Below are 25,572 nucleotides of genomic sequence, written 5' to 3' on the forward strand. Positions count from 1 at the left end.
ACTTGTTCTCACGTCTTCCGTTTGAACTCAAGTTCCAAGAAAGAGACAGGAAGTATGCATTTATGAGTAAGGGGTTAAACACAGCAGGATGTGTGGATAAAATTACAGTACAGTTCCTATTTGATAATATTGGATCTATTTTGAGATTACTTGTCAGTTGGTTATTATGCTAATAATTGCCATTCAAATCAATACTACATTTTGGGAATTAGGCAAAGAGCTAACACGTTTGGTTTTGCACAGAGCTTTCCAAAAGCAATCTGGGTAACTAGTTTCTGGAATGCAGCTGTGTAAGTTTTCATTAACATCTTGCAGGTGGAGCCTAATTTTAGTTCAGCCTTGAGAAGGGGGAATTGTTTTCCTCCTGATCTACACAGCACCACAACAGCAGCAAAGCAGGTGGGGCTTTGCCAGGCACTTGTTTACCTTCCTGTTTGTAAAAAACAGATGATTCATATCATTAATCATACAGTTTCTATTTGATTTTCACATGTCTTTAACAGAATAGTCTGGAGTACCTTTGACCTACAGTTACTCAGATGTGGAAACAAAAGCAATGAAATGGAAACTGATAAGAAAATGAGTAACAAATCCTAAAAATAGTGGAGGAAAAACCAGTGAATGAAATGGAGTAAAATTTAGAAATACATCTGTTGGCTACAAAAGCATTTTAAAACACAACCTTCCAGCTTCTAGTTTGGCAATTTGAAGTTGGCTCAGTTAGTAAGTTCAATATTCTTTTTCCTGCCTTTGCAAGGAGGAAACTATTAGCAGTTGCTGGTAAGAGGGGAGATGAGGGGTCAGAAAAGACAACTGAGGTGCCCATTGTTTTCTCTCACAAGTTCTTCCCTGGCCTTTGAATCTTAGGGAATGTGGTCATCAGCTTAAATGTTAGGTCCGAGGAAAAACCATTTTAACAAATCAGAGAGTGATTTATGACAGTAATTTCTCTTTTAATTGGTTTAGGAAATATTTTATGCTTGCCTTTAAGCTTCCAGGGCACAAACCTCATCCTTTTGCTCTGTTAATATGTTTCATCATCGTGAACCTACTGTGTCTCTTTGGAGTGAAGACAGTGTGATATGGCATAATACTGCAGCATGTCATCTTGCTTAAACAAGAGCCTTTGAATTCTTCTGCCCTGTGCGGTGTGCATGAAAATTCCATTACCTCCACAGAGAGGGGGCAGCTCTACACGCATTTTTTGTTTCTTTCAATTCAGTCTCTTGGAATGGATGGAATTTGTGATTATGCTGTATAGAAATCTACTGCTCTGAATCTTGAAACAAACTTTTTTCTGACAGCCCTCTCCTAGACTTTGAAGGTCACCAATCAAGGGCTTTGCCTTTATGAAAGTTCTTAACCTGGGATACAGGCTTGTCCATAAATGTGCTTTACACATTCATTGAACAAAGTTTCCTTTTTTTTGTCTTGTTTTGTTTTTGAATAGACGTGAATGTGCTTTTTTTTTTTCTCCTCAGGAGAGAGGCCATAGCTTTCCTTGGATTCCAAAGGATTTATGACCCCCAGAATCTTAACTGCATCCTTATACAGAATGTATTCAAATACTATCTTTAGTATAAAGGCAATACAGTAGGTTCCTTGACTAATGATTAACTAAAATACAGTATTTGTCAGCCTCATCATAGAGTGATCTTAGTCTGACTTAGAATTGAGTTTACTTTGTAACTCCACCTACTTTCCATGGGATTTCATAACTCTTTCATTATCTTCAACCTGTAACTATGCTAAAATGAACATCTAAGAGAATAGTGTATTTTTAAGAATTGTTAACTTTATTCAACCTAGATTTGTTAAGTACCTTTTATGTTGAAGTACTTCTGGATTTCAGAAATATACAACACAGTCTCTTTATTTAAGAAGTTCCCACACCTGTGGGAGCCACACTCAACTAGGAAAGGAAACTCAACTAATTGATCTATTTGTAAAAGGGGAACACATTATGTGAGGCATCAAATTTTCAAAACATGTTGCACATCCTCATTTTGAGATATGAATGTAAAAGTTAAAAACAAATGACTGTGACCTTTTGACAATATGACAAGATACCACACCCAAACCTGTTTGTTCTGTCATCCCGTTCCACCCACCTGCAGATGTGGCTAGAGTGGGGCCCATGTGGGTGACAGAATGGAGGGATGGAATTTTAGATGTGACTCCCAAGAGTGGAATAGGAGGAAAGGTCATTGAAAGGCAAGAAAGAACCAGTTTGAGACTTAGGCTATTTTTACTGATTCGATCTTACAGATTTCCTGAAGCACCATCTGATTGTGATTTTGCAAATTGTAAAGATAGCTCTACTGGAGTTTTGACAATTACAATGCCCTTTGAGTCTCCTGATAAGACCCAATCTTTGGAGGCAATCTATGTGTTTCTTCCTTCCCCTATATCTGAGGCTCTTCTAACTCTCTCCCAAAATTTGGACTTCAATTTATTCACAGGAATAGGAGGACAAAGACAAAGGGAAATAAGTTGACATGGAGCAGGGACAGACTTCTTCCAATTCTCTCTCATTGTGACTCAGACTACCAATAGCAGACACCATAGATTTGATCTTTCCAGTATTCACTTTGCGTTTAGCCTCCTCACTCCCAATGTAAAATTCAGTACCCAACTTCTATGCATCATGATTCCAAGACTATCTTGGAGAAGATGAAATGGCGTCACAGCCCTATTTCCAGAAAGAATAAAAGGTTGTTTTGACTCTCTCTGCCAAAGGCTCAGTTTCTGAATATTCCTAGTTTAAAACAAAATCACAGTTGGCAAACTGCCTTCCTCATTTCTAGGTTTTTCATTTCTTTGTAAGTTTTTCCTACATTCCTCTCTAGGCAAACCTATACTTTTCCTGCTGAGATACCTTAAGTCATAGAGTAAAATGTCACCTACAGGAAACATGTGATTCATTTTACTTTTGCTGGTGGGTACATTCAGAATTCTACTTCAAGAGGTAGAATTATTATTTCTTGTTTTTAATCTAAACCTTATTGAGCTGCCTGCAGTGGACTCCTCCACCACAGCTGCTGAAATAAGTCTTTACAGAAGCACTTAAAGAAGAACTGGTCGTTCTGGTGCTGCTTCTGAAGAAGTTCCCGTCAGCAGCAGGGTACAATTTATGGGATGCTTATGCGTTTTTAGTTTTTTAAAAGAGCACACATGCCACAGAGAATCTGAGTGCCTTCTCTGAAACTTGTACAGACCTCTCAGGGAGCATAAGGAAATGCATAGAAAATTTGAGAGGTCACAATTTGGCAGGACCACACTAAAATCAGCTCAGACAAATAAGATAAACCCTGTTTAAAGACCTCAAGTAAAAGAAAAAGATTCCGCAACTTTAATTGGGGAGCTCTGCCAATATCTAATTGTTATCTTTGGTTCTAGGATCCGTCTTTAGTATTTATTGGTATCAGCTCTGCTTGTTATTTTAGCCTACAAATTGGGTAAGAATAAACACAGCTTTGGCCAAAAACTCCATAAGTACATGAGAATCTCTACTTCATAGAAAAGAAATAATAATTTAAAAATAGAGAGTATTTTGATAGCTCATACCAATATGTTTGGGTAATGTCTACTTTGAGTTTCTTTGTTAGACTTTTTTATCCAGAGTTATGTAGGCTGAAGCAAAATGGTTTATATATATCTTTTTAAATCAAATTAGATAAAGTATATATTTCAAAAGCATTTATACCCATACGAACTAATACATAACTTGAAGCAGACGTGCCAACCAATCTTCACCGGCAGTCAGCAGCGTTGGACCAGTTCTTTTTTTTTTTTTTTTAAAGATTTTATTTATCCATTTTTATTGGAGAGAGAGAGAGAGAGAGAGAGGAAAGAGAGAGAGAGAACAGGGGGAGGAGCAGGAAGCATCAACTCCCATATGTGCCTTGACAGGGCAAGCCCAGGGTTTTGAACCGACGACCTCAGTGTTCCAGGTCGACGCTTTATCCACTGCGCCACCACAGATCAGGTGGACCAGTTCTTTTGATGTCATGCTGTGGTACACCATGCTCTTTTGTGGATCACTGTTAGATAAAAAGAAAGATGGAAAAAATAAGTGAGACAAAACTCAGCGTGTTAAAAAATGAGAATTGGTGGAATTAAATAATATAAATAATATTTTAATTGCTGTAGCACATTGTGATTGTCTAACTGCCTACAAGATGATTTGATCTTTCTCGTAATCTTTTGAGGAAAACAAAGCAACTATTATCAAGTCATTTCATAGATTAGAAAGTGAAAATCGAGTGTTATCAAGTGACAACAGGCATTTTTCTTACCAACATAATATATATTTAATAAAATGTTAAAATAGTGGTCAATACTTTAAAACTTGAATATTTCACTTACAAAGAAAAGTTGCAAGTTCTGATGTCACTAGATAACACTGGGCCCATGTCTCCTGTGCCACTATCTCCTATTGCCTTATCTCTTGTCAGTCTCTTCACTTATTAATCTTTACTTCCTCGATCTTATTAGGCATTTGATTTTTGCACCCCTGGTATAAAATGACTATCATAAAAGCCATGCTTTGAGGTTATTAAAACAGGTCAACCCAAAAAACAGTTCTGCTGCTACGTTCTTTTATCATACAGTGTTCACAGAAGACTGTGGCTTGATTTTCCTCCCCTCTCCTCTCCCCTCCTCTCCCCTCCCCTCCCCTCCCCTCCCCTCCCCTCCCCTCTCCTCTCCTCTCCTCCCCTCTCCCCTCCCCTCCCCTTCCCTCCCCTCTCCTCTCCTCTCCTCCCCTCTCCTCTACTCCAGTAACCTCCTGCTCCTCTGAACTTCTCACAGTTGCCTAAGAGATCATGTGCTCCCATGTTCCCACATGGTTGGTACTTTTCCTTCTGCTTTTCTTACCGTCGGCTTGCCACTCTTCCCTCTCTTGACTAAACCTTAATCCTACTGCTTCACTCAAAAGTTCCCAGCTCTCTGCAGCCAACTCCGAGTACACCTGCAGCTTCCCACCTCTCCCCATGCTGTCATTTATTCAGCCTCTCATTTATTCAATAAATGTCAAGTAAATGAATAAAGAAAGGAAGGAGTAGTCATGCCACCATATCAGTCTATACTTGAATTACTCTTCTCCCAGGTCTATGTTAGGGTGAAAGCATATTTTTTAAACAATGGGTCAGATTACTTGATAATGAAGATTTTGAGGTGAATAGCATTGAGCCATATTTATCACAGGCAATGTGGGCAAACTTTGGGCAACTTTGAGGTGATCCGACACAAAGCTTGAGTCAAGGATATTTTTACCATATTTACAACGATGAGCGAGAGGATGTTTAGGGTTGTGAGTACACAAAAAACAAAGTTTATTCTTGTATTATTATTATTTATTAATTATTGCATTATTTATTTCCAATTTTGGTGCAGACCTACTTTTGCCCACCCCTGTATTTATCAAAAATGCTCCTTGCTTGAGCAGAGAATCTCATGTTTCTTTACCATTTTAACTTAGTAAACAGAAAAAAAACAACAACATTAATTCAAAGTTTAGAGAAGGCAATACTGTGCTTTCTCCCAGCAGGAGATAAATTGGTGCCTGGCAGGAAAAATTATGTGTCGAAAAATGATACAGAAAAGATAAGAACTAGCCCCATTTACTGATTTATTCCACTAACGTTCTTTAACCCCTACTGTGTTCCAACACCAAGTTAGGCTCTGAAGATAAGTACACATGTAAATAAATAGGTGCCCTGGATATTATGGGCGTATTTAGGCATCTGTACAGAGTATGAGGACACTCAGCCAAGAAAATCAAAACAAGTTCCCTAAATAAATTGACCCTTCAGCTCAGTCCTAACATGTCCAAGTATATTTTATACTCACTCTTGGATAAGATGTTAAGGACTACTTAACATTACAAAATAAATTATGAAGATGGATTTTTCATTAATAAGAGTGTGAATTGATAAGGGCATAAATTGTATAAAAAATGGTTAAGAACATAGTGGACGCATAGGGAAAGCATTCAGTATATGCAAAGTAAATGAGTAAAAATATAGTCTCCAAATGCTTACTTGAATTTCAGTCCTGGCTCAGTTATTTGCTAACATTCTGACTGTAGACAATAGGCAAGTTGTTTAACTTCCCTGTATCTCAGTTTCCCTTCCTGTCAAACGGAGATGATAATATTATCTATTTCATGAAATTGTGGTAGTATAAATGAGATAATATATATATAATGTTTATCATAATGCCTGGCACATAGTAATAAAAATGGTAACTGTTAAAATTATTATAATATAATGTAGTATGAGTCCATATATACTTTTTTCTTTGAAATAGTCAGCATTGAAGAAAGAATCATATATTTCAATGCACTTATTAATAAAACGTAGATAATTAAAACAAAAAGGAAATCTCATCCTAATATGCCTTGCATCATTTATGTTTCAGTTTTGCATTTTATTCTCACTCATCTCAGATAATGAACCAGACCAGGTCCCATAATTGCCCTTCTGCAACAAACTGTTCAGTTTTCAGTTTCTTGAATTTTTCAGTGAGGTTCATCGTCTAGCCATACTGCGTTAGCATAAGACTACTATGCCAACACTTCCAATAATGCATATTAGCAACGGGAACTGTCCTCAGCAATACATTTTTACTTTCTTTTTTTTTTTTTTTTAAATAAATTTTTATTAATGGTAATGGGATCATTTTTACTTTCAAACGTTGATTAAAGTCATGAATCTTAAATTTTCTTTTAGAGACACACACATATACATGTATATATGCATCTCTTTTAATTTACCATATAAATTATTTTATATTCTCCATCAGAATTGATTATTTTTAATAATAAACAAAGTTTTTATTAAGAATATTTTAGGAATATTGATGATAACATAATCAATGTGCATATATGCAATGTTCTTCCAGAAAAAAAACTGTGTCATAACACCTTTATTTTCCACTATTTTTTGGTTGTTTCTATGAAACTCATGTGAAACTGATGCTCTAGTCTTTTCCTAGATAAAGTAACATTTTAAAAATTCTTTCACATTTAGGGGACCCTACAATTCTTTTGAAAACATATTTTTCTTTTGTTTTATGATTACCTACCATAAATAATTTGAAGCATTTTTATGTCATAAAAATATATACTATTTTATCAAAAGAATTAATGTAGCTCTTAAAAATATATTAATAAAGGTATTATTATAGAAAGGTTATATCAATAGAATATTACAAGAAGATATGGGTTTCATTATTTTTTAATACTCACTCAAACTGGAATTATAAAAGTTACCAAATAGAGACCATCTGAAGATATTTTTTTATTTTACAAAAGTACGGTTAGCCACTATATTTCTATCTTGAAGGAAAAGACCCTGTCTTATATTATTATTTCTGCATCATCTCTTGGGCTAGCCGAGCACTGAGGCAGCTATGCTTTGAGATTTGAGTGTGAGTAGCTTCAGAATTTCTCCCTGGCTCTATTCCTTTGTTGTGTTCTGGGCTTTCTGCCACATTCTTGGGCAACACCTTACACCACTTCATATCTCTTCCTTTCTTCCCGTGTCCAAGTCTTCTTTCCCAGACTGACAAATTGTTCATAATTTATTAGAGAGAAATTTAGCCCTTTTTTTATCCAGTGCTGCTCATCAGGCTATGCCCAGGACCTTGACTTTCTCAACTTGAATGTCTCATCCAGATTTGTCTAGTTATTTTCCTTAACAAAAGAACCATTCATGTGTGATATGTGCTGCTCTCCAGAGAAGGCAGAAACTAGTGGTCTTTTTCTTTTTTATAAAGCAGGATTTTTTCCCCTCTCCACTGTGTAGATTTTTTTCAACAAATATTTTTTAAGTGTGTTGCATATGTATGACTTTTTGCAGAACAATTTAGTCTTCACTTAACTTACAATAATTCCCATTATGGTAAGTGAACCCCCAAAAGGTGAAGCAGATAGATTCATCAATATGTTCTAGTGTCTTCAGAAAAGAAAGGAGTTCAGATGTGTTCATAGAAACCTCACCAGTTATATTTGAGGTATCACTGAGAATGAAGCAGAGCCAAGAAAACTGGAGATGAGTTGATGCTAACCCGATTTTATTAGGAAGAAAAGAAAGATTCTGAGAACAGCAAACCAATGAATTGGACATCAGTTCTTAAGAAATTATGAGTGAGCATCTTTAGAAGATGGCTGTGACTATTAAGAATCAGTATGGGACCCTGGCTAGTTGGCTCCATGGATACACAGGTTCAGCCAGGTGTACAGACATCCCGGGTTTGATCCCTGGTCAGGGCACACATAAGAAGTGACCATCTGCTTCTTTCCCCCTCCCTCTTCCCCTCCCCCTCCTCTTTCCCTCTCACAGCCAGTGGCTTGATTGGTATGAGCGTTGGCCCCAGATGGGGGTTGCTGGGTGGATCCCAGCCAGGGTACATGCAGGAGTCTGTCTCTATGTTCCCTTCCTTCACTTAAAAAAAATCAAGCAAATTAATTTACTTTTATTCTTCAAAAGATAGTATAATAATTTTGGCAAGTTTTTTAATCAATATAATCATACATTTCTAGAAGATAAATCAAAGATAGTTTATAGTATGGCTAGAAGTTTCCAAGAGTGGCAGAATAACTTCAATAAGAGTGATTGAGGATAAACTTCAGAATCACAGAGCCTTGGGAGTTCAAACTGAGGTTCTGCAACTCACCAGCTGTGCAAATTTGGGAAAGTTCCATACACTTCCTGAAACTTAGTCCCCTTAACTATAGTGAGGGTTTAAAACTATGTATGTGTCATAAGATGTGTGATTCTTAAATGACAAAATGTCCATGATGGCCTGACCAGTGGTGGCACAGTAGATAGAACATCGATTTGGAACACTGAAGACCCCAATTCAAAACCCCAAGGTCCCCTGCTTTAGCACAGGCTTGCTAGCTTGAGCTTGGGGTAGCTGGCTTAAGTATGGGATTATCAACATGAGCCCAAGGTCACTGGCCTGAGCCAGGGGTCACTGGCTCGGCTTGAGCCCCCTGGTCAAGGCACATATGAGAAGCAATCAATAAACGACTAAAGTGAAGCAATTATGAATTGATGCCTCTCATTTCTCTCCTCCCTCTGTCTTTCCCTTCCTGTCTCTCTGTCTCTCTCTCTAAACACAAACAAAAAATATCCATGAAGTACTTTTTACTTATATTTAAATAAGTGCTCAATTAAAATGATAGGCGTTATATTTTATTCTCGTTAACTAAAGCTGATTGATTGTTGCTAATCTAAAAATATAAATTATATTGGCAGTCTCTCTGCTATGCTGTGAGCTCCTTCAGGAAAGAGACTGCATCTTCTTGCATTTGGTCTCATCATTGTCTGATGTAATGCCTGACTCACTCAGATATGTTTAAAAGAATGGCACAAAATGAAAACCAATAACCAAGATTATGGGTAGCAAAATCAGGATTCAAAATTGCCACAAATAATTAGAACAATGGGACAGTACCTAAGATGAGCTGGGGGGGGGTGTGAATACAAAGTCCACTATTTTCATCCAAAACATCAAATACAACAAGAACAAGATGCAAGAAATTTAATTAGACAGAATTTGGTCTGGAAAAGATTTAGACATTTTAGTTTTGTAAAAATTCAAGAACTAAGAATATGACAATGATGCTAACCCCTCCTCAGCATGCATGTCCTGCCATCTTAAAATTCTAAGTTATTAGAAATAAAATCCAGGCTCCATATACTTTGCATAATTAGACCACATTGCAAGTAATGCATTCAGTTCTGTTGCCATATTTAACAAAGACATGGACAAACTGGAATCTATCCAATATGGTGAGAGGCCTTAAAAGCTATCTAATATTAGAATGATTAAAGGAATGCTCAGTCCGGAAAAGAAAAAAAAAAGAGTAGACTTAGGGGAAAATGATAGCCATTTTTCAAATAGTTGAATAACTTTCATGTGGAATAGGGATTAAATTTATCCTCAAAGCTTCAGGAAAAAATTCATACCAAAGAAAAAGCAATTCATGGAGATATTGGTCAAAAATAAGGAATATCTCTAGCTAAAATAAGAATGGATTGTTTTAAACTTGTAATATAGTGTCATCAAAGTTATTAAAGCCTGACCAGGAGGTGGTGCAGTGGATAGAGCGTAGGACTGGGACGCAGAGGACCCAGGTTCGAAACCCAGAGCTCACCAGCTTGAGCGCGGGCTCACCTGGTTTGAGCAAAGTTCACCAGCTTGAGCCCAAGGTTGCTGGTTTTAGCAAGGGGTTACTCAGTCTGCTGTAGCCCCACGATCAAGGCACAATGAACAACTAAAGTGCTGCGACGAAGAATTGATGCTTCTCATCTCTCTCCCTTCCTGTCTATGTGTCCCTATCTGTCCCTCTCTCTGACTCTCTCTCTCTGTCAAAAAAAAAAGTTATTAAATTTGTTTATTTAAAAAATGATTATTATTCACATTTATGTACACAATAAGCAAGCCTTGTACAGAAAGGAGCCTGCAAGAGTTTTCAGGTTAGTTGATTTATATCACTTACAACATCCACATATACAGTTATAAATGTACCACAGAACACTTACTTAGCAACATTTATTGAATGTCATTACGTATCAATTTGGTGCTAGCTGATGGCCAATTTGAAAAAGAAGGAAGAAAAGCAATATTATATATGATACTTCTGCTTTGGGTGGGATATTGACCAAACTTGATATTTGAGATTAAGTCAATCCAAAAACTTAAAGCAAAAAAAGAGTTTGCTTGACTTAAATATCACTAAGAAATTAAGAGGTCACTGCTACCAGAGTATATTGGTAAAGTGGGTAGAAACTGTAAATCAGACATGCCACTTACATCTATTGAACCGCATGTTATACTTACAATGATAAATAACATATAAATTTTGAATGTTTCTAAAATCTTATTTTGGCTCTTCCATACCTGAATTCTATTTACACATATTTCTATAAAGAAATATATAGCCAGTTCATTTATAAATAAATAAAACTTATTTATAAATAATTAATAGGCCTGACATGTGGTGGCGCAGTGGATAAAGTGTCAACCTGGAAACGCTGAGGTTGCCGGTTCAAAACCCTGGGCTTGCCTGGTCAAGGCACATATGGGAATTGATGCTTCCTGCTCCTCCCCCCTTCTCTCTCTCTCTCTCTCTCTCTCTCTCTCTCTCTCTCTCTCTCCCTCCCTCTCTATAATGAATAAATAAAATCTTTTAAAAAAATTATTAATAAATATCAATTATTTATTTATTTTTAATTGTTAAAAATTTATTGATTGCTTTTTAGAGAGAGAAAGAAGGAGGGAGAGAGAGACAGAGAAAGAGAGAAATATCAATTTGTTGTTCCATTTCCTTTTGCATTCATTAGTTGATTCTTATATGTACCCCCACTGGGATTGAACCCCCAACCTTGGCCTCTCAGGACAATAATCAGCTGAGCTACCCAGCCAGGGCCCAGTCAAATATTTTAATACCACTATCCATAAAAAAAAATTGAGTGACTGCTGTCCACTAGTATTCCTTAAGAAGAAAAATATTCCTTTTTCTTAAAAAGTTAAAAAAAACACCTGTCCTGTTATCCTTTTCTCTTAAGAAGAATCGAAAGGATCAGAACTAACAAATGTATTTGGTTTGCAATCAGAAAATTTAAGACCAAAATGTACAACACATGCAGTGCCGTTCATTTTAACTATTTGAGGACCTCCAATTTCCTTTGCCTTTGATTTCGTAAGTGCTTGCTTAAAAGAAAGAAAAAGTTAAACTGTAGCAATTCTCTCTGCTTGAAAAAAAGCTCTATTTTAAAATACTGAATATAAAAAAGGGGTTTTTTTCCCCAGTGGTTAATTAGAAGATGATGGCTTCTGAAAAGGAAACAAACAAACAGAAAGCGGTAGAACTGCCTGGTCCTGCTCAGTGCAGTCCAATCCTGATTCAGCAATTAGGTATTTGCCAGCAGGGATGAGCATTGTGTACTACAATGACTGGGCTGCTTTACTCGATACTGTTCCCACACCTCTGTGAGTCGGGCCCAGTGCGTGGGTAACTCATGAAGTCACTGGGGAGCTGAGCAGAATATTGAGAGCATTGGAGGTTACAAAGGTTTAGAGACAGGTGGAACTGGCTACATGATCACAGCCACGCCCACCTCTTAAAATGTACTTGGCAACAAAATTCATGTCAATATGACACCTGTCTGCATAGGAAATTCATGATAGGACAGAAGAGCAAGCTTTGGATCATATTAGTGTTGTGACTGTGATTGCCCCAGAAGCCTCTCAGGGGAAGGCTCACTACTCCTTTCTCATGTGTATGCCAATTAGAATTTGAAGGGAGCTTGCTAACTGATATTCTGTGTGGACCCAGAAGTACTGCTGATAAGGTAAGGGCAATTATGTCTCTCGTTTTGATGCTAGAGATAGATGATAAAGAGATTCCCTTCTGGATTGTCACTTTTAAATGTAGACTCCCGAGGCAATCTTCTTGGCAGTCTGTTTCAGGTCCTTGAACTTGAGGAATAGAACTGTTGGGTGTCCACTCGAAAAAGAGATATTTGACCCCTGCAATATCTATCTGTGCAGTTTCTGGCTAATGGGATACAGAGAAAGGAGGAAGATGGTGAGCTGTGGGTGAGTGGCGAGGAATGGTTTCAGAGGGATGTGTCAGAGCAGCTCATCTGCCAGGGTCCTACATGATGATGTGTTTAGTAGCCACCTGTATTCAGAGATTTGGACTTATGAAAAGAAAATCATACTGATAACTTCATTGCTCTAAGGATGTCTTGTCAAAGGAATTGTCACAGAAACAGTTCCTTCGGAGGAACTGAGAAACCAAACGGAGATGGCTTTATTGTGGAAGAGCTGTGGGAAGCCTTCTGCCCTAAATGTTAATGTTTATGGATCTTTTTGGCAAATAATAGTCTCTGTTGAAATACTGCTCTGTTTGATGAGGATTCAGAAAGAGTCTTGATCAAATCTAGCAGTCATTGCTGCTTCTTTCTCTCCTAATCTCCCTGATCTTGAATTATGAGATCCCTATCTATTAAAATAGAACAGCATGTGTTAAAGCCTTTTCAAAATTAAGTCTAAAACCATCAAAACGAATTGTTTGCTAGTATCAAACAAACTAATTCTTTTTAGTTTGATGAATTGTTTGTAAGCACTAATCAAGTGGGTGGAGTCATAAAAGATGGGAGGGAATCATCTGAAACAATATATGTAGTTTGTTTGCATTATTACTTGAGATAATTACAAAGCAAGTGTTCAAAGCTGTCCTATATACCAGAAGTGGGGGAAATAGGGAGGAGAGGAAAGGCACCAGAATACCCAGCCATTGTCAGCTGCAATCTAAAATATTGCTGGATTAACAATTGTCGCACATTAGCATTAGTAAGAAAGCCAGGGACAGAAGTGTCACGTTGAATATAGACTGATGACTTCATAGAAAGGCAAAGCTGAGGATATGACCAGTTTGCAGTCACAGAGAAATCAGCTTTAATTAATTTGAGTGCCAGCTCTGTGTATAATTACACAGCATGAGAGTTTGCATGCAAATGCAGAAATGCTGATTGTTCAAATACTTGCACTTGCTCATTAATATGTTGGGACTTAGCAGGGCTGGCAAGCAGACAGGGTACAGCACACACGGTGCCTGCAGGCTAATTTGTATTTTACTGTAGTTAGCAAACAGATTTCAGATGTTTCTCCTTTCTTTGAATAATACACACAAAAATACATGTGTCATTTTCATCTGTGACATACCTTGTTTTCTTGATTAAAATGAAATACTTCGAGTTTTTAAAAACTGTTGTGGGCATACTAAATGTTGTTATAATGCTAGCTTTATAACTATTTGATGTAAGTAATATTTATACTAGTTATCGGACATTTCTATTTGACATTTCATGTAATTAACCAAAATGGTCATTTTTTTTTATAATTGGTGAAACTGTCTTCAATAGAGGTAGATTTATAACTTAATCTGATGACGAATAATGCAGTTGTCACAGTTGAATAGCCTACTTGTCTATCAAATCTAGTTTCCTGTGTCCAGCACTAGCTAGGTCCAGAAGCTTCATAAAAGGATCAATTTCTTTGACAAAACACCTAATCTTGAAATGTACTAAGGTGAGATTTTCCAGTCTGGCCTCTGAATCTTTTAGCATAGATCAGCTTCAACCAAGTTCCCCACTCCCTTGACCATGCCCTAGGGAAAAATCTTCCTAAATCATAAGCCTAGGAATATCTGATATTTTCTTCAGAAAATGGTATAAGCAAATAAGGAATTTACCCAAGTCTCAAAAATCTGGTACTAGCCTACCAATGTATTCCATGCATTTTAATGCATTTCAATTCTATAAATGTTTATGGAGCCCCTATTTCTGTCAGACACTGCAAAGCAGAGGGTATACAATAGTAAGCAAAATAGACACTTGTCATCTCTTTTCTCTCCAGAGTTGTTGAAGGGGCCTGACTCGGTTTCCCTGGGAAATGCATACTGTTAGTTGCTATCACCACACTGCAGAAACTTGAATCTATGGCTTTCATAAACAAAGTCTCATGGCCTTTCTGGGAGACTAATTCCCTCTCTGGGATTTCTTCAGCTCCATTCCTATGTGAGGTGAAGGGAGCTGCTTATGCCCCAAAGGTTGAATGGAAACTGCGAAGGATACATGAGACAGTCCATCTGACAAACCCAAAAGTTTTATAAGCATACACTGATGAGGAAGGCTGCCAATACCATTCCCTGAAAGCCTTTATCTGTAAGCATAGTCATTTCTCAAGGAAAAAAGGTGGACACTTGACATACATGAATATAGGACACATTTGGTCTGACCGAAAGTAGACAGCCTCTACCTAAGTTTCTCCATCAGTTCAGGACGTGACAGCCTGCAGGCTAGAGAGCATGACTCCTTCTTCCTAAAAGGTCTGTTCACACATCTGCCAAAGACTTCATATAGGTATTGGGATATGTGTATGTCCAAAGGGGGAAAGTAACAGCTAAAGACACTCATACACTCCACCTAAGCTCCCATTTCACTTTCAGAGGGGTCAGAATTCACTCACCCTTCATCAAAAATATGCAAGAAGAAAGGAGAAAATCCAGAATAGTAAAAAAACCTCAAGGATATCTCCATAATATACAACACAGGAATTTGGAATGTTTATTTTTTCAGGGCTAACTATATGAATTGCAGGTGCCCGTACTCAACTTTTCCTCTCAGTTTTATCATGGTTGGACACCCATGATCAGAAAATAAATAAATAAATATCCAAAATGTAGACTGTATTTCCCCGTGTATAAGATGCACTTTTTTCAAAAAATTTGGGGTCTAAAAAACTGGGTGCATCTTATACAGTGGTTGCAGGGGGTTTTTTACTTGCCTTTTCCACTTTTTCATGCTTGTTTTCTTTTTTTTTTGAAATTTCAGGCCCTAAAATTAAGGTGCGTCTTATCCATGGGGAAATACTGTGTGCATTAAGAACTCCATCTGGCTAGGACCAAAACGTTAAACAAATATTGTGTGGTGTGTGGATATGTCGGTATATTTATCAAAGAGAGCAAAAATCTTGAAGGATTTTGTCTGTAGTGAAGGACTTCTACTGTGGAATTGTGGTGATATACGGATAATATAAGTAATTTCCTGAAACAATTACAGGGTGGGAAGGCAAGAGAGTAAATGTATAGAGCCGGGGGGGGGGGGGATGATTTACTGTGTAGACAGAAAGTGTTTAGGAAATCTGAAAAAGCTCTAGCCACAGACCTGAGAAAGCTTGCATCCCAGGGCAGAAGCACAGCACCCAAGGGTGATTCAGAATGCTCAACTACACCCGATACTCCAGAGTGAGAACCTTTGGTGGGCTGGCAGTGGCGAATGATTCAGTGATGGTTAGGTCAACAGGAACTGTTTCCAGATTCCTGAGTACAGAATATGTATTTCAAGGCATCAGAAGAATGAAGGAGAGACTAATTGGAAATGGAGAGTAAAAGGGAAGAAGTGATACAAAAACATTTTTAGAAAACTGGACATTTGACCATATTTGTAGGAGTGAAAAAAGCTAGGGGAGCAGCAGCAATGGCAGGTTGTAATGGGAAACGTGATCTTAATCGGGCAGGAATTGGGGACATTCCAGGTAGCAATGATCACTAAGGAGATTAAAAAAAACAAAAAAACACTCCAAGAAAGGAGATGAACGGGGATGGTGGGGGGAAATCTAAGGTGGAGATAAGGAAAGTTGATAGTGTCTGAGCAAGATGCCTTTGATCCCAGTGAAGACACTGGTGAGGTCACCTCCTGGAGGCCAGAGGAAGAGGCAGACATGACACAGAGATTAAAAAATGGCCTTACTTTCTCACACACACACACAAAAAAGGTAAAGCAAAATAATTTTCAATGAAATTAGGTAAAGAAAAAAGGCACAAATTGACCAATGTCACCCTGTTAAATTTAATTATCTAAATAAAAAATATAATTAAAAAAAGAAACAAGGCACAATGGCAAAATGGAAACTGGTTGTTATAAAAGCTTCATTTAGCCACTAACTCATGCCAAGGTCAAATGAGTAACGGGACTGGACTTGTAACACCTAACAATCGGTAAGTTGAACATTCTCCAGTGTCTGCACAGCTGAAGTAATTGTTTATTGTTTAGCACTTTTAGTATTCCACAGTGAGGGAGGAACTGTGGGGAGGACATCTACACATGAAGTAAAGGAGACAGTTAATGCACAAAAGAGCTTAGTTTTTGGAGGAAAACTTCCCATCCCTCTGGGGCTCTCTTTTGACCCAGCTCACCTACAGTTTTGCTGGTGACAAAGTATTTCTTTAACAGAAGAGAAAACTGTATGGGATGCCATAGGTCTCCCTTATCACAGTGCTTTCCCTCTACATAGCCCATATTTCTGTTGGCTCATACTCTCTGGGTTAGTCACAGTATCAAGGCAGCATCTCCTAAAAACCAGTGTTAAATGTAGTGCTCAAATGTCAGTTGGCAGAGAGAGAAAACCCCAAATGTCTAAGCCATTGCTTAATATATTTGGAGTTGCCATTAGCATTTTAGGGCAGGTGTATTCCTAGGTTAAGCTGGCTATTTCAGTTTTCTGTCCAGAAGACAAGAGCCTAGCACATCTGTAATTGCGCGGCTGCCAATGGACACAGGACGGTCCCTGGTATCAGAAGGCCTGGGTGTGGGATAGCAGGGGCACGGAGCATTCTGAGATTCCTGGAGAGATTGGTGGTTGTGCTAAGTGGATGCCTGGGCCCCCAAGGATGAGGTGGCCCTCAGTCAGCAAAAAGTCAAGACGAAGATCGCCTCAGACGGCTTCCAGCTGGCCACTTGCTGCTTCCTTCAATTCCCCTTTTGCTTGGACCTCTTGCCCTGCATCCTGCTCTTCACTTCCCAGCCTTTCCCGAATCACAAATCCTAGGGTCCTGTTGATCTGGTGAAATAATTTTTAGCATGTAAAAAGAGGAAATGTTGAAGGTTTTTAAACAAAGTTATGATACTCCACCTAACTGAAAAGTCAAAGATTTCCTGAAGGTCTCCTTTATGTCAGTCACTTCAGTGTACGTAGGGAATTTAAGGATAAATATATCAGGCCTTTTAATTATGGAGCACCCCATGAAATAGGGAAAAATCTATTAGACTGGAACACTTGATGATATAGAGTCACCAAGGAGAGAGGTATTTCTTCAGTAGAAAAAGAAAAATATTGGCAAAGCAAATGGATGAAGCAAATGCATTTAGATATGGAAATGCACTTAAACATGAACAAACTGTTTAAAAGAGATTTTTCTGGCAGCAATATACAAAGAGGTTTGGATGCAGAAAACCTAAAGAGCATTTAGGAGGCTACTTGGACTGTCTATAGAAGAGAGGGGATGAAAAGAGGGTACCAGTGGCCGAGATTTCTCAGAGGAAGTATTCACAGGGGTTTGCAAGCTATTGTAGAAACAGACAGGGAAGCTGTCATATTTGACTTTATGGTTTCAAACCTTGATGGTGACATTTAAAACATAAATAGGAAACATGAGGAGGAGATGAAAAGTTGAAAGGGAAGAAATAGAATTCAGTTTGAACATAACGAGTGTTTTGAGGTACCAGAGCCCATTCTTTTAGAGAACAGACCTCTGTGGGTGGAAACCCGTACCCAGCACTGTGAGGACATGACAGGGCAAGGATAGAGTTCTGGGGGCATCTGAAGACCAGACCCAAAGAGTAGATGAGGTTGTTAAGGAAAAGAGAGAACAAGGAGGGAAGAAGGCTGAGGAACAAATATTTAGCTCACATGTATGAGAAATATGGAGAGGAAGGAGACAAATCACTGTCACAGAGTTAAAAAGAAAACTGGGAATGTTCTTAGAGGAAGGGTGGAGGGTGTCTGGAAGAAGGGCCTTCTCAGATGACAAGGAAGAGTCACAGACAAGGAAGAAAAAACATGAAAACATTGGATGTCACAATTAATTAGTCATCAGTGACCTTCAAGAGACAGGTATCATTAAAAAGATGGGAAGGGAAATCATATTGCTAGGTAGTAAGTTCTTAAATATTTCTAGTGTATTTGAATATTGAAGTTAAAGAAAAGCATTAGGCTTTTTAGTTTACCTTTAAACTAGAAGAAGAGAAAATAAGAAATATGGACCCCCCTCAAAGAGTGAGGCAAGCGGCTCCAGTTTATCTTGGTCTGCTCTCCCATTTTACTCAACCAGAAGTCTGTTGTAACTCTGGTTTCTTTCAAGCTCTTCCTTCCTGATGTCAAGAGAAGGTGGGTGGCAGACAATGGGGAAAAGTTGATGATGGTCAAAGATGACTAAGGCTATAAAAGACAGTCAGGTGCTTCTTACAGTTCATGTTTAGAAATGAAAAGAATTTCCCCCTAGGAAAGTCATCTCCACTAGACCCACTGTCCCTGGCCTATTTTCTCTCTCTCTCTCTCTTTTTTTTTTTTTTTTTTTTGTATTTTTCTGAAGCTGGAAAAAGGGAGAGACAGACAGACTCCCACATGCGCCCGACCGGGATCCACCCGGCACGCCCACCAGGGGCCACGCTCTGCCCACCAGGGGGCGATGCTCTGCCCCTCCGGGGGGGCATACTCTAGCGTCTGGGGCAGAGGCCAAGGAGCCATCCCCAGCGCCTGGGCCATCCTTGCTCAATGGAGCCTTGGCTGCGGGAGGGGAAGAGAGAGACAGAGAGGAAGGAGAGGGGGAGGGGTGGAGAAGCAGATGGGCGCTTCTCCTGTGTGCCCTGGCCGGGAATTGAACCCGGGACTTCTGCACGCCAGGCCGACGCTCTACCACTGAGCCAACCGGCCAGCGCCCTATTTTCTCTTTTTGAATACAATTTACCCTCAGAGATGTGTGTGATTTTTTTTTTTTTTTTTTTTTTTTTTGCTACAGGCCCATTTGAAAAGGTCCTGTTAACATCCCTGTTGTGAGGGATGTTAACATAATAATAATAATAATAATAATAATAATAATAATAATAATAATAATAAAAACATCCCTGTTGTGTAAAAGGAGAGTTCTTCAACTGCTGGTGATTTTTAAAGTCTACAGACTTTTCAGAAAGCTTTGCTATCCAGGTAGCAAACACAGTGAAGTCTGTCTCCCTACTTTATGCTGAGCTTAAGAAGCAAGCTCTTCCAGAAAATTCTAAATGAATTCTATCTTTCCTTGGCTGTTGCTTTGATGTATCCACATGTTGTAGTGCTCAGTGCTCAGACCTATTCAAAGCAATCTGGTAACCAATAGTGCTATATTTGCTTGTGAGTAAAAATTATTTTTTTGCCGTATACAAATACTTTATTTATGAACCACCCACAAATCCTCTCCCAACTACATACAGATGTCTAAGTGCATAGCTGAGATGTGGTAGATGGTTGGATGAAAGTATAATTATGTGTTTACCTAATAAGTAATCTCTGTGTGACCAAAGAGTTATATAGGGGAATATGAATTATTTGTGTGCCATATTAACATAGCATTCAATTACACATAGCCTGTGTTCTTTATGTTCAACATATAAGTAGCTAGGTGATATGTCTAATGTTTTCTAATTTTTTTTAGTTGGAAGAACATCTCCATCTGTGCAGAATTTTTATTTGTCTATATGTATGTGATAGATCAGATATACACACAAGTTCTCTCTCTCTCTCTCTCTCTCTCTCTCTCTCTCTTCTTTCTCGAGCACTCAGGAAGGCACCCTCATAAACTTGCCCTGCATGTTTGTTGGTTTATCTGTCAAAGAAATTCATTGCCAAGAGAATGCCTTGCTTTATATGCTTACTAAATTTTTTAAAAATGTTTTTCATTATATTTATGCAAACATAACTTGGCTAGCTCATAATTTACCAAATGTGAGCATTTGTCAGGGTTATTTCCAATCACTCAGAAAAATGTGCCTTTGTGTATTTTGATTATTTAACGCAATTTTGTTTCCTTTATGTGTATGAACAGCCAGAACAGCATGACTGTCTTGACTGAAGAAGTGGGGATGCTCTTAATTTTCATATGGGCCTCTGCAGAAGTTCTTTTGGTTGTTTAACCAAGGTATAGATCAGGGGTCCCCAAACTTTTTACACAGGGGGCCAGTTCACTGTCCCTCAGACCGTTGGAGGGCCAGACTATAAAAAAAACTATGAACAAATCCCTATGCACACTGCACATATCTTATTTTAAAGTAAAAAAACAAAACGGGAACAAATACAATATTTAAAATAAAGAACAAGTAAATTTAAATCAACAAACTGACCAGTATTTCAATGGGAACTATGGGTTTGCTTTTGGCTAATGAGATGGTCAATGTGCTCCTCTCAATGACCACCAATGAAAGAGGTGCTTCTTCCAGAAGTGCGGCGGGGGCCGGATAAATGGCCTCAGGGGGCTGCATGCGGCCCACGGGCCATAGTTTGGGGACCCCTGGTATAGATAGTGATGTGGACATAAATGTTTTTACACACATTTATTTTCCTTAGCACTTCAGAAGAGAGAAGTAATGCAAAGGAAAATTACATGCTGTTGTTTGCATTTAAATAGATAGATAGATAGATAGATAGATAGATAGATAGATAGATGATACTAGATTGTAAACTGAGGAAATATTTAATATTTTGAAGCATAAAAATTAGGATGCACTCCCTATATAGAGCTCTCTGTCTTGTGGCCACACCTTATTTATACATTAAGTAAGCATCTGGTGTTTCCCCCTCATTGGACTTGTTTATACTTTATACCAACTCTGAAGTTCTTAGCAAACAAGTAAACTTAAACTTGCTTACTTTGCCTTGAACGAAATCAGTTTATTTCTCATTAGATGAGTCTATTATTTTCCAAGAAGTCTGAAATAAAAAATAGAGCTGATTCAAGTCAAGGCTTTTGAGACCACTGTCCTGAATATGTTATCACCATCTAACTGTAGAATCAAGTTTCATTTCTTTTCCCCGTTACTATATTCCACTGACTGTAAGATACTATTAATAAGAAGAAGCCCCAATATTTTATATAATACAAAGAAAATTTGAAACTGTTAATGAAGTTATGATACATCTTTGATTGAACAATCCATCCCTATTTCAAAAATGTTAAAATGAATTGGGGGAAGGCCTCTTACAATGGATAAAACAGCATATATGGATACTTAGGGAACTTTAGTTCTTGGGTCCAGCTTGTTAACTACATCAGCAGAACTCAGAGCTGCTCCCTTCTTGTCAAGAGATTAATTATCTCCTCCATTCGTGGTACTGAAAAATGTACCATGTATTCCAAACTGTTTCTACCTTTCCTCATTCAGAGTTAGCAAGAGGATACTATCTTTTTTTTTTTTAGAATAATATTTTATTTTATTTTATTTTATTTTGATTCAGTTAGTATTCTTTTTTTTTTTAATAATTTTATTTTTTTAATGGGGCAACATCAATAAATCAGGATACATATATTCAAAGATAACAAGTCCAGGTTATCTTGTCGTTCAATTATGTTGCATACCCATCACCCAAAGTCAGATTGTCCTCTGTCACCTTCTATCTAGTTTTCTTTGTGCCCCTCCCCCTCCCCCTTTCCCTCTCCTTCTCCCCCCTCCCCCTGTAACCACCACACTCTTATCAATGTCTCTTAGTTTCACTTTTATGTCCCACCTACGTATGGAATAATGCAGTTCCTGGTTTTTTCTGATTTACTTATTTCACTTCATATAATGTTATCAAGATCCCACCATTTTGTTGTAAATGATCCGATGTCATCATTTCTTATGGCTGAGTAGTATTCCATAGTGTATATGTGCCACATCTTCTTTATCCAGTCATCTATTGATGGGCTTTTTGGTTGTTTCCATGTCCTGGCCACTGTGAACAATGCTGCAATGAACATGGGGCTGCATGTGTCTTTACGTATCAATGTTTCTGAGTTTTGGGGGTATATACCCAGTAGAGGGATTGCTGGATCATAAGGTAGTTCTATTTTCAGTTTTTTGAGGAACCACCATACTTTCTTCCATAATGGTTGTACTACTTTACATTCCCACCAACAGTGGATGAGGGTTCCTTTTTCTCCACAGCCTCTCCAACATTTGCTATTACCTGTCTTGTTAATAATAGCTAATCTAACAGGTGTGAGGTGGTATCTCATTGCAGTTTTGATTTGTATTTCTCTAATAACTAATGAAGATGAGCGTCTTTTCATATATCTGTTGGCCATTTGTATTTCTTCCTGGGAGAAGTTCTATACATGGAGGATACTATCTTTTAAGAGTTAACTTTGTCTCCTTTACCTTTATTGAGTTATAACTGACAAATAAAGCTGTAAGATATTTAATGTGGTGATTTAAGGTTCATCTACATTGTGAAAGGATTCTGCCCAAGTTAATTAACACATCCATCAACTCACATGTTTATCCTATTTTGTTTTTTCCTTTGGTGAGAACAGAGTTGACTTGGTCTCCAAAGAAGCAAAATAGAAATATAAAAAGATAGAAAAACCCTTAAGGTTTAGAAATACTTTAAAACTTATGACTTGATTCTTCTTTTTATGAGACTTTAAGTTATAAATTAAACTGAGACTCTCTCGGTCTCCACTTACTCTGTCCCCTCAGGTCCCTGTTTTCTGCCTATCACAATTTCCCCTCCACATACCTCTGTGACTAATGGGCATTCAAACTTTTGTTACAGAAAACTGGAACAGAAGTGGATACTAAATACGCCTTTAAACATAATGATTGAAAAGAAAAAACAGTCAAACAAAACCTGTAAAAATCTTCAAAATGTGTTAAAACTATCCTATCCCAAACAAATTGTTGTAAAATACATAAACTGATAATTAAACAAGTAAATGATTTGATTTGGCTGTCAGATAATACACTTTAAGAGAAATAGCCTATTTCCCGATCCCCTTATCACCACTGAGACCTCACCTAGTGCCTGACAAGTTGAATGTTCCCAACAGATTTTTCTGGAGTGATTTAATTGAGAGATTAATTGTGACCAAAGAGTTCTCCCATTTATCTCAGATTTGGAGTAGACATTATGAACCAAGAAACAATGGTAGGGGGAAAGATTAAATTACATTTTAATTGATTCCTCACATATTGCATATAAAAGTATTTTCTATTCTAGCGTAATATTCTTCTGATATTATATACAATATTCAGTTACACACTATCCACCAATCTATTAAATAAACATGTATGAAGCATTTAGTCAGTACCAGGCACTCTAGTTAGAAGGAAAAATGGCATTGCCATTCATAGCAGTGGTTCTTAAAATTCTTGGTCTCAGGACCCCTTTCCATTCTCAAAAATTATTGAGGATCCCAGAAGCTTTCATCTATGTGGATAATAGCTCTCAGTGTTTATCACCTTAAAATTTTTTTAAATGTTAATATTATTTATTTAATTAAAAATAGCAATAATAAATCCTTTGTATATTAGCCTAAAAACATATTTTTATGAAAAATAACTATTTTTTGAAAACAAAATATAGTCTTAAAAATGACATTATTTACACTTTCTGCAAATTTCTATAATGTCTGGATTGAGAGGACAGCAGAATTTTCATATCTAATTCTATATCAATATGTTACAATAAATTTTGTTTGAAGTGCATAAAGAAAATCAACTTTGCATAGATATTAGTTGAAAAAATAAATATTTTAATAGTTTTTTTAGATAAATGTGATATTCTTTTGTAATACTAAACCAAATTTAACAAATAATACTTAATTAAATATTAGTTGCAAAGTGAAATCTGAAATCATATCAAAGACATTTAAAAATTGTTGCATTAAAATACATTGGGGCCCTGGCCGGTTAGCTCAGTGGTAGAGCGTTGGCCTGGCGTACAGGACTCCCAGGTTCGATTCCCGGCCAGGGCACACAGGAGAAGCACCCACCTGCTTCTCCACCCCTCCCCCTCTCCTTCCTCTCTGCCTCTCTCTTCCCCTCCCACAGCCAAGGCTCCATTGGAGCAAAGTTGGCCCAGGCGCTGAGGATGGCTCTATGGCCTCCGCCTCAGGCACTAGAATGGCTCTGGTTGCAACAGAGCGATGCCCCAGAGAGGCAGAGCATCACCCCCTGGTGGGCGTGCCGGGTGGATCCCAGTCGGGCGCATGCGGGAGTCTGTCTGACTGCCTCCCTGTTTCCAGCTTCAGAAAAATACAAAAAAAAATACATTAGTTTAATCTTCCATTTCATTACTTACATGATCTTGTAACATAATGCACTGGTCATCTGGAAAATATTGTTTCACTGAATTATGCACATTTTCTTAATTGTCATTGTTAATATCACCACCAAGTTTATCAGGAAAACTTCTAAAGTTGGAAGTTGCCAAGCTCACAGTGGCAGATACAAATTAGTTTTTAGGTGATAATGTTGCCTGAATGTTTGAATTTTTCCACTGGCAATGCACACTCTTGGTTGTTTTCCTTGAAGAGACTTGCTTGCTTTGATTCATTTTTTGAAACTATCTGTGAAATACTCATGTCTGAGTAACCACAGTTTGTCAGTTGCTTTTTAAAGTAAAAATGGTATTCCATAAAAAGAGCAGCTATTTCAGCTTGCAACTCAAGCATTTATCTCACAAGTGCCTTTCTTCAAGACAATTATACTTTAGTATACAGTGGAAGTGCTTTTTAATTACATCCCATTTTGTCACACAGAATATTAAAGACATGTATTCAGGGATTTGGATTTTATAAAAAGAATACTAATTTTCATTGTTTTCTAAAGGACATTCTTAATTGAAATTAGGGTGTTATTTTTTGTTCTTTGTTTTGTATTTTTTTTGTTTTTGTTTCACTGCAAGTCTGAGGTGATTAAGAATATAATGACTACAACACTACAATATGATTTTATGCCTGTGCCTTCAAGACTCAAGGTGATAGTGGTTTTATACGCCAATGCTTTCCGTCATCCGTGCAAATGTCAACAGAGTGAAAAAGACAAATAATGTCTTAGCGTTATTTTGAAAATAGATTTGACTTTGCAGATCCCACAAGCGGGTCTCAGGGACCCTGAGGGGTCTGCTTATTTTACTTTGAGAACTGCTACTCTAGAGATTCAAAGGTTACAGAAGCAGGTATATAAATGAATGTGA

General features: G+C 37.7%; 1 protein-coding gene across 1 annotated transcript in view; it reads left to right on the plus strand.

Moving 5' to 3' along the window:
* The window catches only part of ADGRL2 (adhesion G protein-coupled receptor L2), a 555,395-nt gene that overhangs the window by 247,108 nt on the left and 282,715 nt on the right, over positions 1 to 25,572 (plus strand). The gene's annotated exons all lie outside the window — the stretch shown is intronic.

The sequence above is a fragment of the Saccopteryx leptura genome, chromosome 3, assembly GCF_036850995.1.
Source record: "Saccopteryx leptura isolate mSacLep1 chromosome 3, mSacLep1_pri_phased_curated, whole genome shotgun sequence".
Lineage (NCBI taxonomy): Eukaryota > Metazoa > Chordata > Mammalia > Chiroptera > Emballonuridae > Saccopteryx > Saccopteryx leptura.